We start from the raw sequence: 19,896 nt of genomic DNA, 5'->3' as shown, positions 1-19,896 counted from the left end.
CGGAGGGTAGACCGGGCGATCGCACCTCGCCCCAGGTCGACTCTGGACACGGGCCACTTAAGCGACCCGTTCCGTACTATCGGGATAACCGAGCAGTGTTATCGTCGGCCTCGACGGTTCCGATTAATTTTCGGGCGTATTAAGCCCACTACTAACCCTTTACGTGGAGCAAGATGGAGATTCAATTAAAGAAAAGACGAAGCGAAACGGGAAAAACAGTTCAACATAATGCACATTTATTCCGCGGCACACGGAGAGCACACATATACAATTACAACAATTATGCACCTACAGCAATTGCTACAAAAGAAACACAACAATGCAGATCTACTACCGACTACGCGAGCACACGGCAACACTTGCACAGTTTTACTTTACAGACGGCGCCGACAACACATTTACTCAAAAGCAAAAGAAAAGGGCCACCCTCAAAGACAAGGGGACAGACGGGGCCTGTGGGCTGCGAGACCGGGTGGATCCTATCCGTGTCTTGTGATGAGCCGCAAATGTAGCGGTGCCCCGACTCTGCGCTCCTTCGCGGGTTTCGTTGGCACTGCTTGGAGTGGGGTGGGAACGGGGCCCCCTTTTCGCACTATCTCAGCGCGGGGGGAAAAAAGGGGGGGAATTGTTGATGCTCTGGGGAAAGAGATAGCTGGCTTGCTTGGGTCCCGCAACGAGCGACTCGTCGACCGCCGTCTTCCTTGCCTCGGACCCGAACCCTTCGGTCTCCTCCCCAATTCTCCTCAGCCGACTGCAGCAAATCACCTCGACCGCGCTCCAGGCTTCCTCTCTCTGCAGCTCCCCGACAGACTCCGAACCCCGACCGACTTCTCCTCTCCAGACCCGACTTGACTCTTCTCCAACTCGCCTTGACTCTTCTCCAACTCACTAAATTCGCCCCGCGCTCAGCGCTTTATAGTCCGGCAGGAGAACCCATATGCAAATTTCTGGATCAGAACGAGCTCGGGGGCGGAGCCACGCTCGCCTATTGGACGGAGAAAAAGGGGCGTGAGTCTCCCCTGATCCTCGAATTTGCATATCCCCATTCTACTCCGACGCGCCTGGAGGAGGGGCCAAACCGCCCCGCGCTTGCTGATTGGATGGATCAGAAGTGGGCGTGTATCATTCCTGATACGAATTCTCCTCGGAAAGGCCGCACTTTACACCCGCGGCTCGGCGCGCGTCCCGCACGAGGCCAGGACAGCCTGACGCTCGGTGCACACAAGCGGTGCGGGAATGGCCGCAGAAGGAGAGGCGAAGGTGGTGGAGGGTTTAAAGTGGTGGTCCATGGCCATGGTGACGTTTGGAATGGCGGTGATGCGATGTTTGCGGGAGCGAGTTGTGAAGGTAAAGGTCGTGGCTGTTGGCGTTGTTGTTGTTGTTGTGAAGCGGCGTTGTGGTTGGTGGTTGTTGTGTGATGGCGGTTGAGACGTGGTTGGTTCAAAATAAAGATAGAACAGAAAAACTATCTTAAAGGGTCGCAGCCCAAATGAATCACATTTATTTCCCTCTAAACAACGGGTTTTGGGCTAACTACACATGTACTGACAGAGATATCTCACCTACGGGACCTGAATGGTGGTTTGCGAATTTCCTCAACCGCAACTATATATATATATATATATATATATATATATATATATATATATATATATATATATATATATATATATATATATATATATATGTACTTGTAGTAAAGCCCGGTGTTGCTCGGGCAACACCCGAGCTTTCTTGCAAATTTCTTGAATAGCTATTAGCGGTTAGCGGTTAGGGATTAGCGGTTAGCTGTTAGCGGTTAGGAGTTAGCTGTTAGGGGTTAGCGGTTAGGGTTAGGGGTTAGCGGTTAGGGTTGCGGTTGGGGTTATCGGTTGGGGGTTGGGGTTGGGGTTAGGGTTAGCTGTTAGGGTTAGTGTTAGGGTAGCTAACCCTAACCCTAACAGCTTGGCGTAGCGGAGGTAAACAGCGCCCGGGGAAAAGTGGAAATTTGCGTCCCCCGTAGGCCTTAATCTTGAGTGGATTTGAATGGAAAATCCCATAAGGGATATCGATTTATCGATTTTTTTCGAATATCGGAAGTGTTGTCGAAAAAATTTATAGCCAATGACCAAAGTTGGACCAAAAGCCATAATCGTACCGAATTTGAATGGAATCGGTTGGAGTTTGTGAAAATGCATCAAAACGAATTTTGAGGGGCCTCTTAAGGAAGACAATAATATCATTAGTATTTGTGCCAAATCTTAGCCTGGTGTTGGCGCAGTGGATAGGGCAGCGGCTTGGGATCCAAGAGGTCCTGAGTTCAAGCCCCGTTGGGCCACTGAATTAATACACCAGGGGGTTGACTCAGCCTGTCATCCTTCCGAGGTCGGCGAAATGAGTACCAGTATACTGGGCCGGTGTATACCCCGGTTAAAATAGGTGTACCATATCCCTGTGTCGTAAGAGGCGACCAGGGTTGCGTCAGGAAGGGCATCCGGCGTAAAACATGTGCCAAATCACTATGCGGATCATACGGATGATCCGCTGTGGCGACCCCTCACGGGAGCAGCCGAAAGAAGAAGAAGAAGATGTGCCAAATCTTGTTTCATTTCATGCAGTAACAAAAATCTGATGGTGGACAAAGAAAGGGGCGTACGGAAATATTTATATATATATATATATATATATATATATATATATATATATATATATATATATATATATATATATATATATATATATATATATATATATATATATATATATATATATAGAGGGAATAGTTTCCTTCTGTATCCATCCTTTCCACTCAATTCCTCCTCACATCCATTGTTTGTTCAAGTCTCCTTCAATTTTGTCCTTCAACTCCACTGTTGGTGTCCCCCCCCCCCAACTGTTCCTTTTGTCCTATTGCATCCTGATCCTTTCAGGGTTCTTGCTCTTTCATGAGCCTTGAATGTATACAAAAAAAACCAGTCATTATTTGCCAAACATTGCACAGGCTTGATGGGTTGAATGGTCTCTTTCTGTGTTGTAGTTCATTGGAAGACAAGTCATCTCTTGAATATTGCGAACCGTGGTGTCTGTCCATGCATTCTTCTGTCTCTCGTTTGTGGTGGCCGCTTCCCGTGCTGCATTTGAAAAGCTGCGCATGCAGGAAAAGCTCAACATTCACCTTTGAAATGACGGGAGAACAGGCTTGAGTAATGTTGATGCCAAATTTTATTTCACAAGCAGGATATTATGCATTCTGTAAAGACAAATCCAACCTCCGTCGCCTGATATTCCATCACAATTTTGCGGTTGGGGGTGGGGGGGGGAGGGTATAAGTAGCTCAGAGCTTTGGCTCCGAATGAAACACAATTAACCTTTTTAAAGTCCATGAAATAATTTAAATTGATAGATTAATTTAAACTTTTCCCTTCACTGAGGCTGGATACTTTTGTTTGATTTCCCCCTCTCTGTGGGAAGGAGACTTTTGCTTCTTTCAAATAAGGCAATGTCATTATATCTGTTCCTTATAAAATCGAAACAGCTTGGCTGACCTCCACCAAAACTTGCAGTTGTGCTTGGGGTCAGGGTCAGGTCATGGGCATTATCTTCCTCTCTCCCCACGAGTGTGGAGAGATGACTTGCAAAAAATTTTTTTGCCTGTACATGTGGAATAGTCCAAGTGGTTTCGCCACTGACCCTTTCCGGTGGGAGTGGGTATTGCGGTTGGAGAATGATGTCAATTCTGAAAACGAATCTTCTCGTTTTCGGAGGGAGTGGATATGAAAGGTCATGCAAAACTTATATTTGCATGCTAATATTCTGGTCACAAGATTGCCACATAAGGCGTGTTCTTCTGGTTTGGTGTGTCAGACTGCTGGAAATAAGTTATTTCTCTGATGAAAACCTCTTCCTTTATTTATGCCATGATCATGAGTTTGACAAAAATATTTCAACAAGGGCTTGACTTATCAAGAATTAAGATGGTGCCATCTTAATGAAAGGTGATGACATCAATGAAGCCTGAAAATAATTCAGTTGTTTCATATGCAGCCAATGGCTGCTGGTTGAATCATTTTCTGGGGGCACAGCTGTGCTGCTGATGCAGTGTCCTGTTACCAGTCAGCTGGTACTCATTTTGCTGACCTCAAAAGGGCGACAGGCTGAGTCGACCTTCCTGGTGTTAATTCAATGGGTTTTGGCCTCAAACTCAAGACCCTGAGATCTTAAGCCAACCACCTTAATCGTTAAGGCCTAAATCACATTTGCTCGAGGACGAGGATACGGCGGCCGCACGCCCTCTGAATTGACAGAAACGTGCGGCGGCCGCATCGTTTCTGCGGTGGCCTCAGGGTGGCCCTACGCCGTATGGCTATATTTTACAGGCCATCGGGGTCACCGTGGAATTATAGCGCAGAGTTTTAACTTTTTTCATTTCTACGTTCGCCGAAACAAAAGAACTGGTAAAAAAAGGACCCACTCGTTACCGTCCGTCTGGCCGCACGTTCGCTTTAGGGCCCCCCTGCGGTCGCCTTGCGGGCACCTTGAGGCTGCCTTGCGTCTGCCTTGAAAATTCTATGGCCGCCGCAGGAACGCCCTAAGGTCACCGTGCGACATCAAATCAAAGACCGTACGGCACCCCCACGTTTTCGGTCTCCACAATTTATAAATACGCCGTGCGGCTCCCCGAAAAATAAAAAAAAACATATGTGACTGCTTCATTGTGTGACCGTGGAAACACTGCGGCCACCATATAATTGCTAGTGGCCGTAGATTTTGTAGACCCCACGGCTGCCGTGGCAAATGTGACTTCGGCTTAAGCCACCACCAGGCTTCATAATGTGGTGAATAACTATAAGAGCAAAGAAACAGAATATTACACTACAAGTGCACTCGGTAGAGCGCATAGTCTGCCAAGCACATTAGTTTACGTTTTATATCCCACCGATAGGCCGGATCCGGATTTGGACCAGAACTAAAATTTAATCGACTTGTTCTCGTCACCTAAGGCCTAAGTCACATTTGCTCTACAGCGAGGATACGGCGGCCGTAGGCCCAGTTAATTGCCAGAAACGTGCGGTGGCGGCAGAGTTTCTGCGGTGGCCTCAGGGTGGCCCTACACCGTTTGACTATCTTTTACAGGCCGTTGGGGTCGCCGTGGAATTATAACGCGGAGTTATAACTTTTTTCATTTCTACGTTCACCGTCGCAATTCGACAAGCCGAAAAAAAAAAAAAAAAAAACTGGTTAAAAAAAAAAAAAAATGAACCCACTCGTTACCGTCCATCTGGCCGCACGTTCGCCTTAGGCCCCCCCCCCTGCGGTCGCCTTGCGTGCACCTTAAGGCTACCTTGCGTCTGCCTTGAAAATTCTATGGCCGCCGCAGGGCCCCCTTAAGGTCACCGTGCGACATCAAATCAAAGACCGTACGGCAACCCCACGTTTTTGGTCTCCACAATTTCTAAATACGCCGTGCGGCTCCCCGAAAAATAGAAACATATGTGACTGCTACATTGTGTGACCGTGGAAATACTGCGGCCGCCGTATAATTGCTAGTGGCTGTAGATTCTGGAGACCCCACGGCTGCCGTGGCAAATGTGGCTTAGGCCTGACCATTCTATCCACCAAGATATCTTGCTCTGTATTAGTATAGCCCTTTCTCTCATTAGTGAAGAATCACGTAAAAAATTCTCGGAACAGAATCCGGATTCGGATCTTCATCAAAACTGAATCGATTCTTCCTTGTTGTGTCCCCAACATGCCCACTAAGTTTCGTCCGAATCTGTCCACAACTTTTTGAGATCTCATGCTTTATGTCGTTTTTGACCCAATCTCTCAATGGTGAAAAATCACTTTTTAATTTCTTGCATCCAGATCTTCACCAAAATCTAATCGTTTCGTCCATGTCGCATACCCAAGCTGACCACAAGGTTTCGTTTGAATCCGTCCAAAACTTTTTGAGATATCCTGTTCACAAACAGACAGACAGATAGACAGGGGTGAAAACATAACCTCCATCCACCCTTGGAGTTAATGACACCTTAGAAGGTAGAAAGACATGCCACATATACTGTTGTCTCAAGTGCATGCAAGTGCAATAAAAAGTAATGGGATATTGGGGAAGTACCAGGAGGGGTTAAACTACCAGCCAAATGGAAGATTAACAAAATTAGCAAGCGTAACAATTGGCTGAGTGAGTGAAAGAGAACCATCTTCTTTCTATGTTCGAATAAAAGTGACATGGGGGAGCACAAATAACACAGAATCATATCTCTTATATCAAATGCAAGTAAAATTCTGCGTTACATCATGCGAGGAAGGATGTACATCTCGATGGCAACATCTAGATTTTGATGTCAAGAGAAGAGGATAGTTTCTGAAATGAGAGAGGAACAAGAGACCAGATTGTCAATATGAAGTAGATTCTGGATAAAGCAAGATAAGTAAATCAGGATCTGTATTTTGATTTAATCAATTATGTAAAGACATTTGATTGTATACAACGTGATGAACTGATTGTAGTTTTGGAAAATATCAGATTTCCAGCACAATATCAATCTGGTTCGATTTCAAAGCAACAACCAGAAATTGATGGCTCCGACAGAGTATGCTCAAAGTGAGTGGTTAGGCATTTGTCGAGGCATTTGGCAGGGATGTATCATATCAGGCTTTAAAAAAAAAAAAAAAATATATATATATATATATATATATATATATATATATATATATATATATATATATATATATATATATATATATATATATATATATATATATATATGTCAAAATTATCAAATAAAACGCACTTGAAAGGTTTAATGGAGGAATATGCATTGGTGGTTAGTTTTGCAGTTGATAATACATTGCTAGGAACCACCCAATGAGAGATCTGAAACCTGATTGAAAGAGTAAGAATTGCTTGTGTAAAAGTCAGATCATTTCTCAACGTCAGAAGACAAAGATCATGGTGGTGGGTGACGAGCAACAACCAGACATTATAACAAATGATCGTCTTCCAAATATAGTGGAAGCGTTAAACTTTCTCACATCCTTGACAACGAACACAGATGGAAGCAGCAAAGAGAAGACGAGGGAAAGAGACACAGTGAAGATGAGGGATTGCAAGATCAGCTGTCGCATGGCTCAGCACCATTTGGAAAGTCAATGGCATATCAAAGTAAACGAGGATCTGCTTAACGACATGCTTAGTCTTTTTGATCGCAATGTAAGGATGTGAATCTTGGTCGCAATCAGGCAGACAAGAAAAAAAAAATAAACATGTTCAAAATGTGATGTAGCTGTTGGTTGTTTATCACACAGAGCAAATTATAACGAAACAGTTGTGTGTTAAGTCAGGTATGTAACTCAGACAACTTATTTAATATCATCAACCACACGGAAAGCTGGAATATACTGGGCATAGAGCGATTAAATATGAGTAGTAATGATATCCAGTATTAAGGTATGATTAAGATATCTTGTACTAAGGTAATAATCTAGAAAAAACAAAAGTGATGCAAGGACAGACTATAAAGGCCAAAGATCTCGAGGGCATCCTCGAACTATATGGATTGACATTGATGGAAAGGAATCTTGTTGGCATGTGATGGCACAGACCGCCTTGATCGTGGGAACTGGAAGAGGTGTTCGAGTAATCGCTAAATGTTGATAACAATCTTCAGAGAATGGAAAAATCTGTGAAATTCATTAATTGTTTCCCATTTTACCTCCAATCGACGCTGACGATGTCTGTGTATTTGTGTTCTTGATTGTGCAGGTTGATTGTTGTGACGTTTTTGGGAGTATCGCACCAAAAATATATTTATTCCATGCTGATTTCACAATTGGTCCTTTTGACAATGGTTGCTATCAATTACATACTAAGGCTTGAAACACACGAGAAAAGAAATCCCTCAGATGTTCGATGATACTCTGACATATATGCCTCACTACTCGAATGTGTGTCAGATGTATAACTCACACGAGTTTATAAAAGACCAGGCGGCATGATAAATGCATGGATAAGAATATTGAGAACAAGTGTGTTCCGGCAAAATCGCACCTTCAAAGACGGGTTTATGCTCATTTTCGATCACCAAACTTAAGAACATCCAATCATACAGAATGACGTCTTGAATGTAGGCGACGAAATTAAATAAAACGAACCCCAGAAAGCTGTGTCTCTCAAATTATTATTACCTCCACCACCGAAGGTGGAACTTGGAAAAAGTTCTTGCCAAATATGTTGATCTGTTGCATTTCTCTGTTTGGCTTGTTTGTCCGTGTCTGTCACACGATTTTTGGCCACAGCTTTCAAGCAATCTTTCTGAATTTTTGTGTGTGTGTGTGTGTGTGTGTGTGTGTGTGTGTGTGTGTGTGTGTGTGTGTGTGTGTGTGTGTGTGTGTGTGTGTGTGTGTGTGTGTGTGTGTGTGTGTGTGTGTGTGTGTGTGTGTGTGTGTGTGTGTGTGTGGATGTATGTGACCGGCCAAGGACAGCAACGTTTAATTTTTGGTGAAGATCCAAATCCGGATCCTGGATCTGAGAATTTTTTAAAAGTGATTTTTCACCATTTGAGAGATCGGGGCAAAAACGATATTTTGTGCAATATCGCAAAAATGTATTGGACCAGGTATGTTCTCGTGGATCAGGCATTGCGTGGTGGAAAGTGTGAAAGGATGAAGCAATTCAATTTTGGTGAAGATCCGAGTCCGGATCTTAATTTCAGAAATAATTTAATTTTTAATTGATTTTTCACCATTGAGAGATTGGGCGAAAAACGATATTACACTATATCTCAAAAAGTTGTGGACAGTGGAGGTATGCGCTCCACTGAGTGCCCTTCTCGGACAACTATATTCTCGTACATTCTATTTTGTCTGTGTTTCCTTTTCTCTGTTCGTTCTGTGAAAGAAAAGAAACGAGATTAATATGTGTAAATATTTTGTTCCGTCACAAAGAAACACTGCTTTCAACTGCCAAAGGAAAGATTTATGTTGTATGTTTTATCCTGGATTGTTTAATTTCCATTTGAATTACAACATAATTAGTTCAAGCTACATGTTGTCACCTTGAAAGTTTTACTTTTCCTTTAAAAAAGTGACACAAATTTACATCCTTGCATTAAATATGTGTAATTAGACAAAAAAAAAAGATGGAACTTACTGAATTTACCATTTTGTTTTGTGGATGCAGCCAACTTGGGCCATTGTTGGGTGTCTGATTGGGTGCCTGATTATCTATGAAATACAATTGTGTTTCAAAACCAACTTGGAACCGCAAAGGCATAGAATATGACTGGATACCTTCGAGTTTATGTACTTTTTAAGAGGGTGTGGATATGGCCAAAAACGATACATCGCAGAGTATCTCAAAAGGTTATGGTTGGATTCGGACAAAACTTGGTGGACAGCTTCGGTGTGTGAAAGGATGAAGCAATTCAATTTTGGTGAAGATCCGAGTCCGGATCTTGGTTTCAGAAATAATTTAATTTTTAATTGATTCTTCACCATTGAGAGATTGGGCGAAAAACGATATTACACTATATCTCAAAAAGTTGTGGACGGATTCGGACGAAACTTGGTGGGCAGGTTGGGTGTCTGACAAGGACTAATTGATTCAATTTTGGTGAGGATTCAAATCCGGATCTGGATCTGAGAGTTTTTCAAGTGATTCTTCACCGTTGAGAGAAAGGGCCAAAACTATATTTAGCACAATACCTCAAAAAGGTTATGGATGGATTCCGACGAAACTTGGTGGACAGGTCGGAAATGCCACTCGGGATAATTTGTCAATTTTGGGGAAGATCTGAATCCAGATTTCGAAACAAAAATTGTTTAATTTTAACGGATTCTTCACCACTGAGAGATGGGGTTAATATCGATATTGCAAGATATCTCAAAAAGTTGTTAATGGATTCAGTTGAAACTGGATAGACATGTTGGATGTGTGACAAGGACCAATTGATTCGATTTTTGGGAAAATCTGAATCCGAATTCGGATTCGAGAATTTTTCAAGTGGTTCTTCACCATTGAGAGATGGGACCAAAAACGACATATCGCACAATATCCCAAAAGGTTATGGATGGATTCCACAGAAACTTTTAGGACAGGATGGGTGTGAGACAAGGACAAATTGATGCAATTTTGCTGAAGATTTGATCCGGATCTGGATCCGAGAATGCGATTGAAAGTAATTCTTCACCATTGCGAGATCGGGCAAAAACTATGTTTAGCATGATATCTCAAAAAGTTGTGGACGAGTTAAGATAAAACTGGGTGAATGAGTTCGTGAGGTGACAAGACCAAGCTGATTCGATTTTGGTTGAGGACCAAATTCAGATCCGACCTATCGGGGGGGGATCCAAAATGTAAACTTTTCAGCTTGGCGGAGGTATGCGCTCTCCCGAGTGCCGTTCCATTTCGCCAAGTGTCACTCTCAGTGATTTTTTTTTCATTTGCTTGTTTGTGTGCAGGATATCTCAAAATGTTGTGGACGTAATTTAGTGGACAGGTTGGGTATGTGACAAGGACAAATTGATTCTGTTTTGGTGAAGATTCGGATCCAGATCCGGATACAAGAATTTTTTTTTTTTAAATGTGTTTCTTCACCATTGAGAGATGGGGCCAAAAACGATAATATAACATGATATTTCACAAATTTATTGGGCTCGATATGTTCTACTGGATCAGGCATTGCATGGCGAAGGTATGCGCTCTACTTCGTGCCCTTTGAGTTAATATATGTATTGAGTGCATACCTCCACCAGGCTGAACAGTTTACGTTTTGTATCCCACTGATAGGCTGGATCTGTATCCGCACTTGAACCCAAATATAATTAGTTTGTTCTTGTCAGCTAACCAACTCGTCCACTACCTTTGTCAAAACTCGTCCCCAACTTTTGAAAATATCATGCGAAATATCGTTTTTGACCCCATCTCTTAATGGTGAAGAATCACTCAATAAATAAAAAATTGTTGCATCCGGATCTGCATCTTCACCAAAATCTAATTAATTTGTTCTTGTCAAACACCCAAGCTGTCCACCAAATTTTGTCTGAATCCGTCCATAACGTTTTGAGATATTCTGCTCACAGACAGACAGACGGACAGGCAGACAGACAAACAGACAGACAGCTTTGAAAACATAACGTCCGTCCACCTTCGGTGGTGAAGGTAACTGTTTGTACAACGCCAGGAACTGGCCATTACTCAAATGGAAGTGTCACGGCCTTGTTGGATTAGATGAATCATATGTACCAACTCTTTACCCATTGTTGGTGCTGCCATATCAGTTCCTGGGCAAAGGTTATGCTGGATCATTTGCTGTTGCCTTCCCAACCGTCAGTCACGGCCGGAATTGGGAATTTGTTTTGGCGTGCCGATGATGACTTGCCTGTTCTTCGGGAAAGACACCACGGGATCTTTAACATCAACCAGCGACCATTGCTGCGGAAAGGTCTTACTGCTAAACCTCCTTCTGATGGGCAGTGCTCACATTGATGCATAACCCAGCCTGCAGAACACCAGTTTATAGTGTGGTCGAAATTGGAACCCAAACTAGACATCTTGAAAGGCAAATGTGCATTCCACTTGGCAATCCTTCCATCCCCTCATGCTGCGTTACAGACTGTTAAATCAAGGCAGATTCACACATCCCGTGACTCTGTCTCTGGCGGCATGTTGTTAAGCCATTTTACACAAGCTTGCATCTGGCCTTGCTCTGCCCTTGCCCTATTGTTTTTCTGCCCTCCCTCAGCCACACCTGGTCACATGCACTCTTCAGGAAACAATCATCTGCTCACCCTTCCAAAGTCCAGACTGCCCAACTGAATTCATTCACTCCCTTTTTCTGCTGATGTTGGAATCATCTCCCTGCGTCCATTGTCTCGTACTCGCTTCATCCTTTCAAATGCACTTCCCATGCCCATCATTTCTTCAGCGCCTTGTACCAGGCAAAAGGTGCTATATGAATCCAATTATCATCATCACCTTGGTCACCATCATCATCTCACCTGGATGCACACCTGCAGTCTCTTCGACTCATGCTGATTATTTCCAATCTGTTCCTCTCCAGGCCATTGTTTGTCATTGTGTTATTTCTCATTTTCTCCTTGTATATTTCGACTTCCTCTCCCCCATTATTTCGACTTCCTATCCCCCCCATCTCCCTTAACCTTTCGGTCGTTTGTGAACCTGCTGCTCTTTGTCGTTTAGCTCCTCTGTAAGCCAAGACCCATGGTATAATAATACCAGCTATGTTGAGCAGACCAAGAATAATACATTTTACAGCCGCGGATTGTGAAGAGAGACTAACAGCTCGGTTTCTTTCCCAAACTTGTCACATTAAACATAAACATGAAATGCGACAAGGCTTCTTTTTCACTTAATACCCGTCAGCGAGGATTCATAACGCAACAACATGTTACAGCCATTTCCTACCAAAGCACTTTCCCATTAAAATTCCTCTCGTTCTATGTGAATCTGAGTGAGCATTGAAAAATCCACTGAAGCCCCTCGTGTTGCCATAGCATAAGTGCCAGATGTCTGGTATATTGACAGACTCGAAATTGGAGTCATATCTCTTCGCCAAAAGGGACACATTTTCACCACCTGGTGATCCTTGCCTCTCGAATGTTCCACCTTCAGCGACTACTCTGCCAGGAATATCTCGATGCCCTTTTACTGCTCGTAAACGTGTTTTCTTCATCGTTAATTGAATATTTAAAGCTGTTTTGTCCAATACGAAATTACATGGCAAGAAAATTGGAGTTGCAATGTACCGTATATTTCAATTGGCAGTTAAAAAAAAAAATTATAAACCAACTATCACAATAGATCAAAATAATTGCTCTGCCTGCACTCTTAGAAGGAATAAATGACATGCCTAATGTGTTGTTACATTCCTTTTCTATCAAATCACAAACTCTTCAGCAATAGAAAAAAAAAAACAACCTCAGCTTTGCTGCTTTGTTATCAATGGATATCCATTCCAGCTTGTGGCAGAATGACCTCCTTCACGCATTCCATCAACACAGTCACACGGATAGTGAAATTTGTCTCCGCTGATTCCTCTTCCACGCACTCCTTTATTTTCCAGAAAGAAAGGCAGTTTATTCTGAACTCCACTTCTGATTCAACGTTCAGACCTCGCTTTCGCTGTCTTAACGCCTCGCTGTTGGAATGCATCCCAAAGCTCCCATTCTTCAGCTGGAATGTGAAGTTGCCTATTTAATCCAACTGCATATGACAAAACGCTTGCTCGGCAAACTTCTTTGGTCCCTTGGGAGGTTCAAGCTCCGTACAATGAAACCGTATAAATAAGTCTCACGATGCCGAAACCTTTTTCCACGTGCATCGTGAACGCGGTGCATTTGTTGATGGAGCATTATCGTGTGACCTGCATTCTGCTGTCGGCCTTTCTGCCAAATTCAACATGATCTTTCTTTGGTGCACCTTTTTCTCTGAGAAAATGCATTAATACTGCGGCGCCTTGAGATAAATGGTCATGAGAAAAATCGATAACAATAAAATACCTTGCTCTCATGGTTGTTTTGTACGTGGACGTTAAGATGGCTCTCGTGTGCATGTTAAATATTCCATGATATACTCATCGTGGGTAGGTCTTTGGAATGACTCCAAAAGGAGCACGGTATTTAGAATCTCAGCTGTCCCTTCAAACCAGCATTACAGTTCTTCTTGAAATCGAAAAAAAAAATATTGAGGAATACATCCACCATCACGAAGTCATGGACTAGGCTCACACGGTGGCTTAGAGGCAGGCCTGGATTAACACTGCGAGGGGATTAAGGCTAATAGGCGAGAAGGGTCGAAGTCGATCCTACATATTGCATAAATACTGTGTGATGCTTACTCGTATTGTATGCTGCTCACTCCTTGCATGACCAGCAATGTACGATGTATTTTTTTTTCTTCGAATCGTTGAAACCATTGTGGAGCATTCCCCTTTTGTCGGCAGATAACAGGCAGCAATAAAAAGCGGTTCACATTCTTCTGGGAAGGTGAATAGAGAAGCCATTCTCTCTTGCTTATTCGTTTGTTGGACTTCATGTATACAAACACTTATTTCGTTGTCGGTGTCGTTTATGAGTGGTGTACTCGAGCTTTGTCGACAGAAATAATCATTATCTCGATGCCGACTTTCCTCTGGCCCCTTCTCAGTCCAATAGGCAATTTGATCTTGAGAAGTGACCTCCCACTCACCTGGGTCATCGAGGAAAGAGACTGTACCCACATCAGCTGGAATGGTGGGATCATTGCTTTGGCTTCTGTCTTCTGATGAGGGGGATGAAACTGCATCCAGCGAAGTCATCGAAGGCTGATCCTATTCATCAGGTGCAGCATGTTTACTCGTGCTGGTCATTGCCTGAACTTCTTCACTGGATTAATTTGGAGCAAAAACGTCCTCAGCAATGGTGTAGCTTTCAGTGCCACATGCTCTCTTTGCCGTCTTAGTTTGGCTTCTAGTTTTTGCCAGCTTCCTTTCTTCGACATACTGGTCGATCAATCATCAATGCACAAAATGTGAAATAAGTTTATAAACATGAGGGCCGAAGGCTATAGCTATAGCCTTATTAGGCAGCTCTGTCAAGATGTATGCACATTCACCTCTGAGGTGTCCAGCTTCTACTGTTGTACTGGCATTTCACAGGCAGGCAATTCAATCTGTGTGGTGTTCTTCGGATGAATGTTAAACTGAGTCCCATCTGTTACCATTAGTTGGTGGAAGTTGAAGATCCCACACAGCCCTCAGCAAAGTAGGCAAGCTATCGCCGGTGCTTTGAACAAATTACAACTTCCTTATCTAACCTAAAAGTGGCACCGCATCAGCAGCACAGCTCCCCCCTCGTGCCCCAGCAAATAATGCAAGTACATGATAATGATGACATGAGTAGAAAATTGACACATGAGCATTCAACCAGACTCGGTGGAGTATTGGTTAAAGCATGCGCTCTGAATCTCGGAGGTCGGTGGTTTGAACCGAGTCATACCTTAGACTTTAAAAATGGTATGTGCTGCTTTCTTGCTTCATACTCAGCATTTCAAAAGGATAGATCACGGACAAGCAATGACATTGTCGGTAATTGGCAACCATTGAGCAGGCTTGATCAGACCAATGGCCTACTCCTGTGTTGAAATTTCTTGGAAGGGAACTCGTATTTTACCAGACACTGTGGCGGGATGGTGAAAGCATCTGCTCTGAACATGGGAGGTCGGTGGAAATCTCGTAGGAAAACAGACTAGAAATCTCAATCGTGAAATGACAATTGACTTAAACATGCCACAATCGGATCCAAATGTTGTCCCACAAAGTAGCAAAGCCTTGAAGAGAAAAATATCATTTTATTTACAGACTCGAAGGCACATGGAAGGAGCTCAAACACCGAGGAGAATGCATTACATGACAAAAACGTCAGTTAATGTAAAACAAGGAAGATGCATACATTTTGCATTCAAAGCAGAATTATATTAAGCTATATTCAGATTACTCAACTAATCTCAGAAGGCAATGCTTTTATAGTCTATGAATTTAAACTCATGATACTTTATCACACATAGTACTACTGTGTTAAATTTCGAATTTACTGACACACAAAGGCTTGGGGGAAAAAGGTGCAAAATGGCACTGTGCTGGATGCTTGATGGCCTTGCTCTGGTTAATAATGGTCTGTAGATAGTATCGTTGAAATACAGACTGACACTCATTAATTTCCTCCAATGCAAGCGATCTCGACTCCCACACGCATCAACTTTCGGCCATTGCCAGATCTCGGACTCGATTGTTCCCTCGATGGCTTGTTTATGGGTTTGCCTGCTATTCAATTATACATCAAGCTATCAGCCCCCTGACAAATTGAAAGTGGGGATAAAACTTTTAAGCGAGCTTGGAAGGCTGCAAACATTCTATAGAGGTTTCTTGCAGGTGACATTTTAGAAAAAAATATTCTTATGAAATTGCTACTTAAATATAATTACGGCAGCTTCTGGTGATTGTATCACTGTCTGTAGTGGAAAATGCAGTGATGTGGGATTGTGAGATTGGCATTTCTGTCTGACCTTCTCATGCCTGCCCTTACAGGCCTCCATCACCTTGTCACAACTGGAGAGGCCACGTCACTGAGCAAATTGATGAGCTCTCGAAGTCACTTTTATTGTTTTATTGTCTGTCTCGAGCAATGATATATAATAAGAGCAACATTTCAAGTAGTCAGGGAAAAGTTCGAACTGCTTATCAAGTGGCAACACCTTTTTGAGGCTCGCCTATGTTTTTGGAGGTGAACCTCCGATTGAAAGCAAAAAATTGCTTTCACTTTTAAAGGTTGTAGTTTTTGTTAAAATTACGATATGTTCACTGTATTTATTTGATTTCTAAAACATTCACTGAAGCAAGATGAATTTTTATGAAACCTGCATTGAAACAAGGCTAACTGAAGTCTTTCATAACGTAGTCAAAAGTTCACATTCAGGAGACCATGGTCGCTTGCCTGTGTATCAATCGTGCATTGTGCCACAATATTTCCACATATTCTTAAAAACCTATAAACTCAGTGTTTACATCGTTGAAATGATTTTTTAACATCGAATTACACTTTTGGAGGAACTTTTACATTTATCGCATGTATGATGAGTGTATTCTTGCTACGAGAAGCACCCGCTCCCTGCGGGAGCCGTCAAGGGGGTTATGTTATTATATTTATGCCTATTTTACTCCAAGGGGTCCCAGGATTACACACCCAAAAAATGGTTGCGATCGGTTCGGCCTTTTTTGTGATACCTGGGAACAGACAGACAGATGGACAGACTGTGATTTATAGTAAGATAATGCATGGACCAGTGTTTGTGTGTTTGTTCGTTTTTCGCACTACTCCTTACAGTTCTGGGCCGATGACATTCAGACTTGCTACAGAGGATCAGCACGACCCCATTTAATGTATAGGGGTGTTTAAAAAAGAAATCTTTCCCGGTGGTTTTTGAGGTTGGGGGTGGGGGGGTGGAGGGGCACAGGGAGTGGATGGGTGGTGGAGAGGGGGGGGAGAAGGAGAGGCGGGTAGTTAAGGGGGGGATGCAAAGTCCCCACATTTTCCAGTGTTGTGAGGTGTTTTGAATTATAATCGGTAGGAATGTTTTTGCTTCATGCACGTAACCCGGGTTATTTATTATTTATTTATTGCCTATACCGAGCTGTCGGTTACCTATACACTGCCCAAATGGAGGTATGCATCAGAAGAATGTGTTGAATGCTTGGAACAAGGTCACTCGTCGGGCGGGTACTCTGCTCGTACTGTATAATAAGGCATATTTTTGTGCATTACATAGCGGTTGATTAACAAATCAAAATACATCAGATTTATTTAATACAAAATATAGGCTCGTCTAAGAGTGAGGTGATAAAGAGCAAAAAGGCAATGGATTGACAGTCGGATCGTTGGGGTACAGTTAGACACATCAAGCAAAGGAATGAATAAAGAAGGGAGCGAGAGAGAGCGAGAGAGGAGAGAGAAGAGGAAAGAAAAAAAAAAAGAGAAAGAATATATCAAGATGATGAAAGCCTAAAAGGGAGACTCGAGGACAATAGAGTGTAGATGGAGAAAGCCTGCATTTTGGGACTTTAACTTGGATGAGGTTAGTGGAGGAACTTGAGAGTCAGAGGATTGAGTGAGCAGATGCACCGAGATCAGAAGTGAGATGATAATAAAAATAAAAAAAAACAGAAGTTACCAATTTGTTGACAATGTGAGAGCAACAAGCCTTGTGTTTTAGCCCATCTTTGGGGATTCCGATAATGTTGAAACAATTCATTTCAGGGAATCCAGGAGAGCAACACATGTTGCTGTGTTGATTGTTGTGACAATCAGAGACAAGTCTGCCATTGAGCTATTCAGAGAGCAGTTCTCCAATGAGCTAATCCTTGGAGGCTATGAGTAGTTCAGCTTTTTCAAGGAAGAACCTGAAATGATGGAGGAATCTCTGTCTGCACCTGGCTTTGGTGGCTACTTTTGTTTTGGTTTGCAGGTGCCAGCAGTGACCACTATTTTTGTTGTGTCTGTATGTATGTATGTATGTCTGTCTGTCTGGCCAGATAGTCTGTTTGTGACTCTCTCCAGAGCATAGCTCCGTGACGTTTGATGCGATCTTGATGAAACTTGGACACAAGCTCGATATCATGGTCTAGTTGTGTCTTTTTGTATGAGGGCATCCCATGCCCCTTGTGGGTGGAGCCACGCCCACTTGAACTTTTTATTTTTATTTTTTTCTCGATTTTGTTCATGCAATTTCACTTCCGAGAAGCTGTGCGTAATGTCCATAAGTACAACATATAAAAAAATCCGATTTGATTTGGTCAATTTTGACGGAAGAGATAGGCTTTTATGGTAGGGCTTCCTCAATAATGCCCGCGAACCATCTTCGCCTCCCGGCTTTTGTCTATTATTAATTACGCAACACCAGCACACAAACACCACACAAAACAAGTCCTGGTGAGGGTCTGCAATCTCCGATTGCGATAAACGCACAGCTTTTAGGAAATGAAATTGCAAGAAAAAAATCGAGCAAAAAATTAAAATAAATAAAAAGTTCAAGTGGGCATGGTTCTGCCAACAAGGGGCATGGGATGCCCCTTATACAAAAAGACACAACTGGACCATGATATCTAGCTTGTGTCAAAGTTTCATCAAGATCGCATCAAACGTCACAGAGCTATGCTCTGGAGAGAGTCACAAATATTTTAATATTTTACCTAAGTTGATGAACTTGGAATACATTTTGGCGAGTTAACTGATAACGAATGGGTTATTTTACGTGGCTTAAAGTCGTATGTGTCTCAGTTTATCTTCGACTGACCATATCAACGATTCCGTTAAACCAGTCACCCTGTAGTTGTTGACAACAGAACCACTTTCATTCTCACTCACTGTCCTGATAGCACAATGACTAAATTAATTTTACCAAATGCAGAAACATGACCATAATACCAGCCTATAGATACAGTATATACATTTCCAATGATGCCATCGGAATTTTGGCATCCATAGGTAAGTGTGAATGGATGGTGCATCTAACTTACCGTTCTCTTTAAAGCAACAGTGTTTATTCAGGTATAATTTAATCATGAATCCCTGACAAGAGAGTTCAGTGGTGAGCACACAAGCACTGACCTTTCAAATAATTGAAAATGAAAGATTGACAGCTTGCTTGTTACTTTGACATCTTTATTTTAGATTCTGCTATAAACCATTTTGCTATCGCTGGAACATTAGGCCAGGTACCAAACTTGCTTTCAAGAGTATAAACGACAACACGATACTGGCCACATCCGTGAAGCAGAGGTGCGAAGGTTGAAATCCCCCAAATGGACCAGGTATCACATTGACAGACCAACCCTATCAAGGTCTCTTGGTCCAGAACCTGATCTTTGCAATTTCAGCAGACCCGGAAGGCATTCTTTCTGGGTCAATAGTCGTTTAAAGTTGTGGATTTGGAGATTTCATCTTGTGATATGTACTCCCAAAGGTCTTGAAATTGTACGACTCTTCAATCCGAACGTGGAACCTTAAATATGTACCGCAGCATTCACCTGCACAAAGTCCAAAAAACCATCATGAATAAATAAACAATCCAACAGGTAAATAATTAAACAGCTCCTCAAATAATGGAAGCAGCCTTTGCAATGGCCGACAATGCCTTCACAAACACATAACTTATACTTTGTGCCTCAGTGTGCTCAGGGACAGTTTTATTTATTACTTATTTATTTATTCATTCATTCGAGCGTTCATTCATTCATTATTTATTTATTAATAAATTATTTTGTTGCTCGGATATTACATTCCACCACATTGGTCGAGTTTCACATTCCTGTCCTGGAGACAACTTTGAAGGAAATTGCTTCCTGTCCCTTGCCCATTGTG

General features: G+C 42.5%; 1 protein-coding gene and 1 long non-coding RNA gene across 4 annotated transcripts in view; one reads left to right on the top strand and one right to left on the bottom strand.

Annotated features, from left to right (window-relative positions):
• Positions 1 to 19,896, top strand: part of LOC147027562 (MAGUK p55 subfamily member 2-like) — a 745,773-nt gene that overhangs the window by 218,800 nt on the left and 507,077 nt on the right. The gene's annotated exons all lie outside the window — the stretch shown is intronic.
• The window catches only part of LOC147027565 (uncharacterized), an 82,136-nt gene continuing 77,551 nt past the window's right edge, over positions 15,312 to 19,896 (bottom strand). Inside the window, exon 4 of the long non-coding RNA XR_015057113.1 lies at positions 15,312 to 19,562. This is a non-coding gene — a long non-coding RNA (uncharacterized LOC147027565). The remainder of the gene's footprint in view (positions 19,563 to 19,896) is intronic.

Source organism: Eptatretus burgeri, chromosome 4, assembly GCF_056783735.1.
Source record: "Eptatretus burgeri isolate ZD-2024b chromosome 4, Ebu_testis_v1, whole genome shotgun sequence".
Taxonomy (NCBI): Eukaryota; Metazoa; Chordata; class Myxini; order Myxiniformes; family Myxinidae; genus Eptatretus; species Eptatretus burgeri.
Note: the sequence above shows the minus strand (reverse complement) of the source record. Positions and strands in the feature narration are given on the sequence as shown.